General features: G+C 40.5%; 1 protein-coding gene across 1 annotated transcript in view; it reads left to right on the forward strand.

The window, feature by feature from the left end:
* The window catches only part of GLIS1 (GLIS family zinc finger 1), a 208,099-nt gene that overhangs the window by 54,203 nt on the left and 140,346 nt on the right, over positions 1–13,550 (forward strand). The gene's annotated exons all lie outside the window — the stretch shown is intronic.

Consider the following 13,550-nt stretch of genomic DNA (forward strand, 5'->3'; position numbering starts at 1 on the left):
CTGTGAGAGAGGGAGTAATTTATTATTTGTTTCTCATTATACTCCTCTTCCCCCAGAAGCTGCCACATTCAGACTGAGCTTGGAGTTTGTCTGCCTTGATACTCTGAACTGAGAGGTGCCAACAGACTGATGGAAAGGAAGGGGGATTAGGCGTGAGATAGAGAAGGAAGAGAGAGAAGCTGTAAGTATAAGAGAACACCAGGGAAGTTGTTTTGGACTTCGTGGGCTCAGGGAAGCACAATAGGGCTGGATGGATCATTTCAGGTGAATGATTACATTGATCAGTTTAGCCCTTTGTGTGTGTCTGAACTGCCTGGGACTAGAATTTTTCCAGAAGTTGACATAGATCCCGTGCAATCATATTTTAGTATGCAGGATCTACTCCGCACACCCTCTCTTCAGCAAGGTCTTCCCATATTTCCTAGTGTTGGTAAGCTGCTTGACAACATTTCTGGATCTTGGCTGGCTAACCAGAATACCCATAACTGCAGGGCAAGTAGTTCACATGAGTATTGACAGAATACATACTAATCCTGAAAATTTGCTAGAACAAAACAAAACCAGAAGTGGTAGCAGAAATATACAATTGTGTGAATGCCACCCTTCAGAATTCCCTGATCACCTGGATTTGAGGCAGAGCAAAAGGGAAGATGATGGCTGTTTCATTTCCTGTGGTGCAGATTGCTGGGATTTGTCTGATGCCAGACTGTGCCTTTCTGTCCTCGGGTTGCCACCTGAGTTTTACAGCAGACACACAGCAAAGTATAAATTCCTCATGTTTCAGTGAATCAGGATTTAGCTTAGTCCAGCCACCAACATGTAGTCGGTCCCTTCGGCATGGAAGACTGCTTCAGCTCTGTCCTCATCTGAGTTTGAGGCATCATTGTAGTTTGTCCAGGCTCCATCTGGATGCTGCCATATATGTAGCACCTTTTTTTTTTTTGTTTTTGGACACATTAAGTTAGCTGTTGAATCACAAAAAGACTGACATCTGTTATTGAAAAAATGAAAAGGAATTATAGCGTTACAAATAATATTTCTCAGGTCTAGTTTTCTGATACAATGACAAAAATTTTGAATCAGACCTGTTAATTACACTAAAAAGATCAGTGCACAGTGGGGTCTAGTGCAAAATTAAATGAGCTACAGTCTTTCGGACAACCTAGAAATGCATTCCTCAGTATCAGAGCCATCCACTGGTTCCTCCAACCTATTTTTCAACCACATAAGATTTAATTGTTGCAAATGGAATACTTGTTCTACAGAAGTCCAATAAATCTGCAGTCTGTCTTCCCAGTAATCAATTACAGATTGTGAATTGCATGAGGAAAAATCTATAAGATATGTTCTTCATGTCTAGTACGTTGGGTTATTTTCATGTCTTGTGGTTTGAATTTGGCCACTGTCATTTTAGAGGAATTTCCTGCCATCTGCATTCAATTGAATTTTCTCACAGATTTGGGCTTGCTTGTAAATACTGGGATCTGGCAAAAGGAGTATCTTTGTTCTTCAGGGGCATATTCAAAAACCGTTAACATGGTGCTGGCAATGTGCTGGGTTAGGGAAGATCCAGGAGATGAAAAAGGTATAAATTCCCCCCTCCCTGTAACAGCTGATGATTTGTCTGGGAAGGAAAAAGAACGAGTGCATGAGTTTGTGGTAGAGTTTATCTTGAGCTATCATGGTATTTCATATTTTGCTCATTAGTAGGGTGTTGGTCTTACTGTCTGCTTGTGACCACGTACGCAGGCAACAGACTGAGCAGCCAAAATATTACAGCAAATTCCTGGGGGATCTCATTGCACAGTCCCAAACAGATCAGGAGTCGATTTACCACTAGCTCTAATTTGTGTTTTGGCTGCTGATTTTGCATTGAGAGTTAATATCCAAGCAGTGAGCATTAGCATATGTAGATTCTTAGAAATCACATGTACCTTGCTGTGATGTTGGGGCAAAAGGGGCTACTCCATCCTCACTTTAAGGCATTGCTGCAGTGTTATGAAATTCAAGGTAATCTTGTCATCCTAATTGAAAGCTGGAGAGAGCTCTCTGCATTCCTTTCTGAGAAGAGTGTGTATAATCAAATAAAAAAAAGTCCAAATGTTGAGGATCAAGTTTAAACCAACAAAATCAAAACAATTCAGAATGGAGTTTATTGCTATCTTGATCTTAACCTCACAACGAGGAATAATACTTCACTGTTACTCACCAGAGATGGAACAGGTGACCCAACTCAGAAGGAACCTGCTTTAATTTATCTCATTTTGCATATTTCAATTTGTCAGATTTTGTGTTGTTTGGGCATAAATCAGGGTCAGTTCCAGCCCTGCTCTGAAAAGTAGGCCTGTGAAAATAAAGGCAAATGCTTCTATATTTATCATGTTTCTGGTTGCTTAACAGTTTATTCTCTTTGTAGATAGATATGTCAAGATGTGTTTTCTGACTGCCAGTTTCTCAAACTAACCTTGGATTTTAAGAATGGGTTACTTCATCTTGTGTGTCACTGCGCCAAGATTAGATCTTCCCTGGTTCCTTTAAACACGCATTGTGCATTTAAATATGTGCAACTGCCTGGAGTTCAACACAGTGGTCTGTTGATAATGCAGCAGAGGGAATCCTGCTTCTGCTCCCTTAGTTCTGCAGAAAGGGGAAAAACAAGTGTTTTGGCCAGTGATGTCCTTAAAGTGTCTCAGTATTATTCAGCTTTTGGGTTCTGCAGCAAGCATTTTCCAAATTCTGTCAGTACCTGAAAGCAGTCCAGTCTCAGATGTTAAACAACAGCTCTGACCAGGGAGCTAGAGGGTGACATTTTTGCATAATTTATCTTTTAGAAGAACTGCAGCATGAGAATCAATGTGTTGTTTTCAGTATTGCATTTTCCATGGTCTGGAAATAGTCAGTGCCTATGAGGAGGCTCCTTGCAATAGCTGCGGACACACTTAAAACTAGCAGGCTTTGTTACTGCAACCTCTGCTCTACCCAGGAATGCTGAGAACTGGTGGGAACAAAGCAATTTGCTCTTACTGGCAGGGGCAGCTGCACTTGCATTTATGTCTCTGGGTGCTTTTAGGACAGATGGCTTTATCAACAAGGAATGGTGTATGCCCTGGTTACATGGGAAGCTTACTGCTTCAAATGAATCCATTTGAAACCCACTTCTGCAATGAGCAGGCTGACAGTGTGAGTAAATGGGCATAATTCAACTGAAGCAAGTTGATGTTGTGTGGTTCTGCCTCCTGCCTTTTGGGATGCCAGTGTGTAGCCCTGGCTGGCATGGACCTATTCATTGCCTGGGAGGAATCTCTCACGTGGAATATTCCCCCGAGATTCAGCATATGTCTTAGCTTATCTTTCCTAAGATTTCAAAAAAACTTGCTGAGATTTTGGAGGGCTTATCCAGTTCTTTCCTCTTGCCCTATTTCCTTATTTTTTTGTATTAGTCTTCCTATCATAACATTGGTATAGCTATTGGTCTTTTTTGAGGCTATTTCCAATGATGTAACTGTATTTTAACTCATTTGTAATACATTGGGCAGCACTGTTCTGGCTTGACCAAGGAGCTGAGGCTACTGTTGCTTTATGAATAAATAGATGTTTATTCACTACTTCTGTTTTTAATATGGCATGACTATATTAGCAAAGATTACCTATTTGATCTTGACAGCAAAGCTCATGATAAACATCTGGAAACACACCTTCCAACGGGTTTTAAGCCATGACTCTGAGCGAGAGAGGCTCCTTTATTTAAATAAAGTTTCCAAGATTCTCTGGATCACCAGTTTAATTTGCTTGTTTACCAAACAAAGGGTTGCATTTTACACAAGCCAAATGAGCCTGGCACTGCAAATAAAAACCAGATTACATTCGTTGCCATTAGTCACTCAAACTTAAAGGGCAGCTCCTCCCTGAAAAGCAGCTCTAAAAACGGCATTGAAGATTTCCATGGTTTTTGTCCCTTAATATTTCCAAAGTGTACACACTAAAGCAATACTTTTATTTTCTTATGTCAGTCTTGCACAATTCTAGTGTGTGATAGCTGTGATGACACCTACCTTCATTTTCTTGTTTGACCTTCTACTAATAAAGTGTTTTCACATCTGACAAGCCTGTCTCCTATTCACTTATGCAGTCCACTCTGTCCAGCTTTTGTCCCTGATCATGCTGAGGCAAATCTGGGTTCTGTTTCAGTCAGGAAGAGCTGGCTACTTGTCCCTTGTTTTTTAGTGATTTTGGGGTTTTTTTGGGGTGGATAAATGATGGATGGGATAAATCTTCAGCACTTCCTCCCAGTGATTAGATCACATCATGTCCTGAAGGAATCCTGCTGTTTGCTTCCAATCTTCCTCTGCTTTGGGTGTAATAGTTCTTGCTTTGTCTTCAGGAAAGCTGATAACTTGCTTTGTCCCTGATCATTTGTGTTTATCACTAATCTTATTATCCTCTTGTTCCCTCTAATGTGCCTTCACACATTAGGTTATTTTCCTGTGTCTCAAACAACTACCTCCCTTCCTTCTGCTGGATTTCCCAAACACATGCCAGGCCCTCACTGAGTTCATCTGCACCATGCTCTTCATCTAAGTCTCCACTGGAGACCAATAAAGCCAACAGGGAATTAGCTGACAAAGACAATTGTTATTGTTATTTCCTAAGAAAACATGCTTGCATTTTCTTTTTCTTTCTCTGAATAGCTAAATGATCTTAACAATAGTTCCCTTGTTCTTTCTCCTTTATTCGTTTCTCCCTGCCATATTGTTTCATGAAGTTAAACTACTGATACATCTTGCATGCTGAAGGGCATCTGTCAGGCTTGCCACAGTAAGAAGTATGTTACGGTGAGATTCTAGGTCATTCTGCATAAGTATTCTGCATGAGCTATATCTCACTAAGAATACAGACAATCTCTGCTGAGGTACTGTGTCTGAGTGTGCATATGTATGTATGACTCTTGGGGATTCTTCAGGCAGAAGTTTTTGGTATCAAGGGCAAGGTGCCCCAGCAACACAGAGCAAAATAACCTGGAGCCTTGCCTTAAGCTCCCACTGTAAACCTTATAATTGCAGATGTTGATGTCCCCATGAAATACTCATGAGCTACCTGATGAGATCAGATGAGCTGAATATGATTTTACATGGTTACCCAAATGTTGCATTTGTTCAAGCCAATCTGATGTATATTCCACTTCTTTTAATTCAACTAGTAGAGACATTGCCGCTTCGTCATTAAAGATACTCAGGTGGCTTAGTAGACTGAGCTTCAAAGTATGTCATTGGAGATTGCTATGTTAAAACCTCCTGTAGATAAAACCGAGAGTAAAAACTAACATTCCTGTTAGAGACTTCCACAGGTCCTCATCAAAGGGTTCTATTAGAGGCAGCATAAGTCCACGTTCGTGAACTGCGTTTACCCAGCTGAAATTTTGACCTGGGTGGCACTGATTATTGGAAAGTATATTTGCATTGCACTTACCTATCATGTCTTTTATAGAGGCCAAATGCTTAAGTGCAAGCAGATGAGCAATTTAAACCATTGTGGACTGTACACAATCCAGAGAATAAACAGATCATTAGATAGTGTAAATCAGCAGTGAAGCTGTAGAAAAAAACATGCCGGCTGAAAGATTTGATATATTATCCTTATAGTTTTCAAAGACATGGACATTTCATCCTGATACAACTCTTAATTTAAGCCAGAATTTGTCTCTGAAGTTAGTATGCAGCCCTGAGAGATAGAGGAGACATGGGAAGCACCATTCAAGAGAGTGAAAAGCTCCACAGTAGTGTATCTGTAAGTGGTGCAGGGATGTCTGACTTTGGCCATGTTATTGCATTTTATGACGTGTGACTTTTGCTGTGACATATTAGAAATACGTTGTTGGAAGCTCAAAGAGGCATAGATAGATACAAGTTCTATGAAAGTGTTTAAAAACATGAGTGACATTTCCTAATTATGTGCATTAATTTCTTCAGATTTTTTTGGCTATTGCTTTGTTCTGTGGTTCTTGATAAACAATTGGTTTTATTTAAACTAAAGCTCTCTTCTTCCCAAACCCTCAACCTCCTTGTGAGTTGGGTACACAACCCGTCATTTGTGGCCTCACACAGTCACTATGGGGATGTTCAGGAGCAATGTTATGACACATCCTGCTTGGTGTTAAGTGGAAAAATTAAAGAAGCAGTTGAGGATAAAAAGAGAAAGCCTGTATTCACAGAAGAAAATTATAACTTCATAGCCAGCACCTTTGCTCTTGGAAAGCTGAGAACCTCCCAGAAAAAGCAGTTCAAATGCTTCTTTAGGTTTATATCGTAAGCTCGCAACAGGCTGCAAAAAGCATGGGGCTGTTACGTCTTTCTCAGCTCAGGACAAAAACTCAGTTGCCCTGAAACCACCAATGGGGAGCTGAAGTCAAGGCAAACACCCAGTACAGACGACTTCTCAGATCTCATGCTTTGGCCAAAAATCTGCTCTGGGCTAATTCCCCAAGTGATGCTGATATTGCCAAGAGACAAGAGAGCTGTGGCTGTTCCTCCTCAGCTATTAGTATTAAACCAGCATGACTATGGGAGAGATCAAATTGCATCTGTTGGGAGAAACCCCTCTGGCTTCTACTCCCTTGGTGCAGGCTGGAAGATACGGTGTAGGGCTGCAGTACTTGGGTAGTGAATGTTACCATGCTGTCTTGACTTGCAAGCTCTTCCCATGCAGAGCTCCTTGGAAATGATGTGGTTAACAGTGTGTTTGTTTAAGAGGTAAGGGGGGAGGGAAATTAGTATCAGGTAAAAATGTATATGTTTGTGTGTATATATAAATTCCCAAAGCATTCACAGCCAGCTATTTAATAGTTTTCATTGAATTAATTTTAAAATGAGAACCTTGTTTCCTTTATTTAATAGAACAAAACGACTTCCATATTCTTGCCTGTAACTAGCACGGTTTATATAGCATTCTGCAAACAAAGTAAGCATTAAAGTCCCTTTTGCCCATCTGTGGAATGAATAATTTTGTGCAAAGTATTTATTATAAGCACACTATACACTTAAACTTTTTACTGTAGTGGTGACAGATCCAGCACAGAACTGGATTGTTAAGTAGCAAGCACACCACACTTCTATACTGTATAAAAATTTACCAACCTTTCTAAAGTCTCATGGGTTCAAAGGAAAATGTTAGCTCACTTGGCTAACTTTTGGGTGCTACTTAAAATGATGTTCCATGTTGGAAGTAGAGAGGTTGTGAAGGGTTTCAGTTAGAATTGCACAGCTTCATGAAGGTGGACGGAAGGGTCTAGGTCTGGTATACGTGGAGACTGGCCACCCTCCTGCTCCCTGGGAAATTGCACTAGGCAGCAGCTGGGTACCACTAGGTTAGACACTAAAATGTCCTTGGGAACCACATCAGGAAAACTTTGAGATTTCTCTGTTATTTGGCAGAAGTTGGGACTAACCCAGAGGTGACATGTCACAACTACCTCCCTCTAAGGTAGGTGCTTTTAGGATGATTTACAATAGGTTGCTATAATTTGTACACACAACAGTCATATTATGCTGTAAGTTGAAGTAGTCCCTTCCCTTATTTGAGTTGCACTTTCTTTTACATTCCAGTTAGCTGCTCCCAGAGTTGTATTCTTCCCCCCATCTAGGATTCAGTACATGCTTAACATTAAACTTGCTTGCCAGATCCCAGAGTTTGGGGTCCCCAAAACATCCTTCACACGCATATATGCAGAGAGCTGAATTTGGAGCTGGGGCATGAGGAGTACAAGGATGTGTGAGTTAGCCACAGATAAGCATACACCAGGCTGGAGGGAGTCTGAGTGGAGATGACATATAGGCCAAGGGCTCTTGGAGGTGACGTAAGTCACACCACCATAGGTTTCCTGTAGACTTGCTTATACTCACCTCTGAATTTGGCCCACTGACTCTCTGATGTGACCTCTGCGGAATGTCTTGGATGTGGCAGTATAGACAGCTGTTTTAGTTTGTCTCCAATTGTACTGGTATTACCGATTGGAGGAAAAAAAAGAGCCAAGTTTAAGTTAAAGGTATTTAAAAATATATTTCCAATGATTTCTGGCAGCCAAAGCACCAGTCCCCTTTCTGTTTATCCCTTCCAATCTGCTGCCCTCACTGTTTGGAATGACCTGCCTGCCATGCCTTTACATCCAGTCATGGGGCCAGTCTTGTCTCCAGCAAAACCTCCCCCTCATTTAGCTGAGCATCCCAGGGATGATCATTCAGGGATCAGCATCTCATCACTGAATATTTGCCTCCATCTATCTGGTCCCATTTACAAGTGCTGTTTTCTGTTTGGTTATTTGAACCATATCTGCAGTCAGTGATAGGAAATTCATGCCACTAACCCATCATATGTCACGTCCTTTGTTGTCTTGATAAGGCTGCTGCAAGTTCAGTGTGTATTCTGCCCTCTGAAGTAAGGTTGTTTGTCACTGATGTTTCATCTGTGAGGAGAATGTCTCTGACTTCTGTGCTGATGTGTTACGACTTTTATGCTATAAAATGTTGTCTGGTTTTGCTATGGTTGGGTTATATCTGCTGTGTAGAATGGCACCTGAAGTGGGCTTAGGGATGAAGAATGTGTCTCTCCACTTTTCCAGCTATAGCACCAGCCTTAAGGCTGCTGGTGGGCTGGCCTTGCAGCTTTTCTGGAAAGAAACCTTCTGCACATAGCTTGTGGAGCAAGTCTCAGAATAAACATTTAATTCCTTTTTGCATCTTTGAAATACAGCTAAAGATCAGAGGGGTGCGCATGTTGATATATATTGTCCTTTATATGCAACTGCATTCTCTCATAGGTTGTTTTTTCCCTCCAGCTTATGTTTAGTAAAAAAGTAAAAAAATCTCTGGAGCCCTCTTTCTCACCATTCAGCAGGAATGCTGCATTCTCTTTCAAGCTTTGCTTCATGTAGCGTTCCTCTATCGTCACTGTGTATATAATGCTGCTTTCAGGAGAGATTTGCTCTTGTCCTTGCCCAAATCCCAGAGAGACCTGTAAGAAAGGTACAAAGCCAGAGGAGTGCTGATTCCCTGTATTCCCTTTCTGGATCAAAAGGGTGTAAAAGAAGACATTCCTGAATGCAGGTCTGGATTAGGTTTCTGTTGCTCCCAATTCTTTCAGCCTGCATAGGTGCTAGTTGAGCTAATGCAGCAGAGGGCAACTACTTCCCCAGCACATGCGGTTTGTCAAATCCTTGAAATCTCGTGATCAGTCTTGGAGAAAGGTTGGAAATAACAGCTCTTTTGCTATGCCATTTCCAAAGTGTCCTCAGAATTACACCCTGCAATGTTGGAGGCGTGGACAAATATAGGGAGGGAGGAGCAGTGGGAATGTTTCATGTTATTGTGAGTTTGGGAAAATGTCTTTGGTGTGTAGTTGGAGTTTATTGTTGTAACCAAGAACAATAAACATAATAACTGAGAATACATAGAAGTATTTCAGGATGTTACGAAGTGACAAAAAATAAAATGATTTGTCCTGTAAAAGCCCTTTTTTTTTTTTTTTCCCCCTGTTGGATAATGACCTAAACCCTGTTTATTACCAAGCAGACAATTTGCACATCTGTTCTGATGTTACTGTCCGGGTTTGTTTGCTATTATTCTTTGATGGGAACACCTAAATTATCTACAGTTCATGGCAAGAGCTGTTTAGTTGGGTCACTTGGTTTCTTCATGCATGTAAGACATTCAGAAGTTCATTCAATATGCAGATGGGAGGAATCTAATGAAATACTGTATAAGTGGTGAATGTGATTTTTACTTCTGTTGAGTGTTGCACCTGATCCAATGTTAGCTAGAGTTTTAAATTTATTATGCTTGTGTCAAGGAGAAACTTGAAAATAAATCACGTTTTATAGTCTCGATAATGTGGTGTCTGTTTCAGCTGATACTTTATTTCTTCAGTCCTTTGATTCTTTCCATATGAAGGCAACAAATACTTCCATCAGGTTGATATGGCTGTTTCTTTTCTTAGAAGTTGGATACCTTCAAAATGGTTTGAGCAACTGCATCTCTAAAATTTGCATAAATAAATCGACTATGTCCTGTGGCTTTTGTGATGTTCAGTGTCTTTTTATTATTTGATGATTAAACGTATTGCAATTTACTAATGAAGAGATGTATTTTGAAGAGCAAAGGTCAGGGCCAGATTTGAAGACTTCCATTGCCTGAAATGTCTAAAGTAATTTTAATCAGGGAATTTACTTGCCATCATCAAAGCACTTTTCCTTTCATGATTTGAAAAAGTCTTACTGCTGATGTTTATAATTATGGAACACCACCATCAAACCCTTTGCTCATCAAACTTCATTACAATGATTTATTTGACATCCAGTAATACTGGTAATGCAGAACAGAAACAGAGCTATTGATTTACCAGCAAATTCATTAAAATTGTGTAAGTATTATTGCCAATAGATACACAAGCAACATAAATTATTTTATTCTGGTTTTTGAGTTACAGAGGGTCTGGCAAGGAGTTCCATATAAAGCAGTGCAGAAAGCTAATGTTTCTGTACATTAGCAGATACTGCTGGAATAGCTTTTCATATTTCAAGAGCTTGTACTGTTGCATTTTGCTTAGGAAAGTATTTTGGTTGCTGCAGTCCTGTCTTGCAAGGAGGCATATTTTATGACCTGTAATGAAGTCAAGAATATGGTGAGTGACATATCAAGACTGTTCTTTATGTACTAAATAGATTACATAATGGGGAAAAAAAATATTTTGCGTTTTTTTTGCATCACAAGTTTTGGGTTGATCCAGAAGCTACCATGCATTTGGAACATTTTGCTGGTATAAAGAACTCCTTAGACTTGTTTTTATATATATTAAAATGATTCCAGAAATGCAGGGCAGGACATTTGCTTGTGCTGAATCTCGAGTGTTCTTTGTTTTGTATCTCTTAGATTGCATGGTATGTTATACAGCACCTGCTCCAATGGAGCTGTTATACTGATTGGTTCTTAACTGACGCCATCTGCCAGAAATTGTTACTAACTTTCATGTTGTTGTTAGTAAGTGCTGTGAGTTGTTGGTACTGTGCAGGATGAAAAGCACCATCCTGTTACACTGGTGATGGAACTATCTGGAGAAATGTAAAGACTGAGTTGGGCTCCAGAGTGAGTTTGTCTCTGTGGGACTTCTCCAGTCAAGGTCGAATGTTTGAAGGGACTCCTGGTACACCTAAACTGCGCTGAGTTTAAGGGCATATTTTGTTCTTTGTGTGTTTTACTGCTTTCCCTGGATTTTTTTTTTTTTTTACTTTGTAATTTTCTGTAGGCAGCTCTATTTTGTGCTTATCATGGTTCTGCCAGATGTCACGCTAAACAATATGCTCCCTTCCCCAGTACACAGCATCTACTCCACTGTTGTTTGGCTTCCTTGCCTAGCCTCAGGCAGGATTTGGTTTTTTTTAATTACAAAGCTAATTTTTTTCTTTAGACACAAATCAAACACCTAACAGTAATGCTCATATATCCCCTAATGCCTATGACAGGTTTTCTCTGTAAATAAAAATTGCATCTGTCCTCAGGGACTAACTTCTATGAGTATATATCATGAAACATTGGCTATTTTTATAAGGTATGTAAAAGAAAATGGAAAATACTGAGAGGCTGTCCTGGAATGTGAAGAGCTTATATTCCTGTTTGAACTTGGGTAAGCAAACTTGTCCTTACCTTTAAAAATGGTTGATTTATTTGATTCAGGGCTTCGGTTTTGCCTGATTGGTAGTGTATGACCCTTCACCTCAGTCTGTATCGAAGACTCCAGTGAAATCACAGAACTTGAGCAGTCAGGAGTCATTTGAGATTATGCGACAAGCAGATAGAAAGTGTAAGCTGAATTACTTGTTCATCCTAAAATTAAGTGTTTCTGCAAAAGGAGCCAGAGTCAATTTGTGGGAAAGGAATTAGGAATTCCCAGAACAGGTTTGTTTCCTATTTTTCCCCCTCTTCCCCCCCCCCCCCCCCCCCCCCCAAATTTCAAATCAAATCTGTTTTTCCCAGGAATTTGAAAACAAGTATGAATGGATCCTTTCTCATTCCTCTCCTCCCTGGGCTGATAGGGCATCTGTGATACCAAGTTCAGTGTCTCCTGTGGGAAAAGGAAGACCATCGCACGTTTCATGGCCAAGACAAAGTCTGCAGGAATCAGGGATCACACAGAGCTTATTCTAACCGTATGGATGTGGCATACATTTGCCAGTATTAGAAATGGAGCTGAGTCCCCAGCTGATGTGAATTGTGGGATGGATATGAAACCTCATGGTTCTGCACATAACCTTTAAGCAAAGGTGCTAGGAAAAAACTTTCTTTATGAAAAGATTATTTCCTCATTTGTAGTTTCAGGTCTCCATGGTTAAGGAGCATTTCATGCCTCACCAAAAGCCAGATAGGCCAGTGCTTCCTGGAACAGTCACTGTAGCTATTTCCATTCATTGTCCAGGCTTCATCTGAATGCCTAGACACCAGAACATGTGATGCGGAGGCAGAGCAAGTCAGTGTAACTGTTTATTTCCCTTTCCTCAGTTGTGTGAAGCAGCTACATGATTTTTTGATCTGACTATTGTTAAGCATTTAAGTGCAATATTCTAAGAGATGAGTCTTTGCCAAATATGTCTCCTCTTCTCTGTTTATCCAGTTATTTAAAGAAGCAAAAGGGAATCTTCTCCCATTAGTCTCTCACTGATTCTGTAGAGCAAGGTATGTCAGGAAACGTTTCATGCAGTCTCCTTGCCCACCCCTTGCTTGGATGCTGAAAAATTGCTGGAACAATTTTCTGAAACGCAGAAAGGCTTGGTGGATCTGTTTAGCCCATGGATGGACCATTTAGCTTAGCTAAGATGATGTCTGCTTTTAGGTTGAAAGCACTCTTTAGTCCCTATCAAGGATGGAACAGATCAAATCCTGCCCCCTTTGGCTACACAGTGTTTGCCTAAACATACATCACTAGGCCCCCATTTGTGTGAATCACTGTAGTTCGTTCACTAAAGAGTTGAAGTAAAGGGAGTTTTGATCATTTGCATGAGCTGAGAACCTGCCCCATGATCTCCTTGCAGTAGACTTTGACTGTGCTGTGCATGCGTGTCTGTATATGGAGGACAGGTTAGGCACCAGCAGCAATCATGGAGATCTGTATTCTGATCAGCCAGCAAGATTCACAGAACCATCCTGGACAGGTCAGGCAGTCATTCACACAGCATGGCATGAGAATGACTGGACAGACAGTACTTCCTTCCCAAGATTTTTTTTCTAAACTTTACAGATTTTCCAATAATATCCTTCCATGTGTACAGTCATTGCTTCTGAGGTGCATAAATGTCTCTGATTCTACTAAGGAGACAGATTACTATTGTGTTAATGTTTCAGCTCTTTTAAAGAGCCCATGGATAGGAGCAGAGGTGTTCATGGGGCACTGGGCCTCAGGGCTTTAGCATCAGGATACATTACTAGAGAGTAACAAATCACTATGTGTCAGTTGTGAGTAACCATATGCACACTCTTACCCTGCAGCACCTCCTTGTCAATGAAAGGTACTTG

The sequence above is a fragment of the Pelecanus crispus genome, chromosome 5 (genome assembly GCF_030463565.1).
Source record: "Pelecanus crispus isolate bPelCri1 chromosome 5, bPelCri1.pri, whole genome shotgun sequence".
NCBI lineage: Eukaryota > Metazoa > Chordata > Aves > Pelecaniformes > Pelecanidae > Pelecanus > Pelecanus crispus.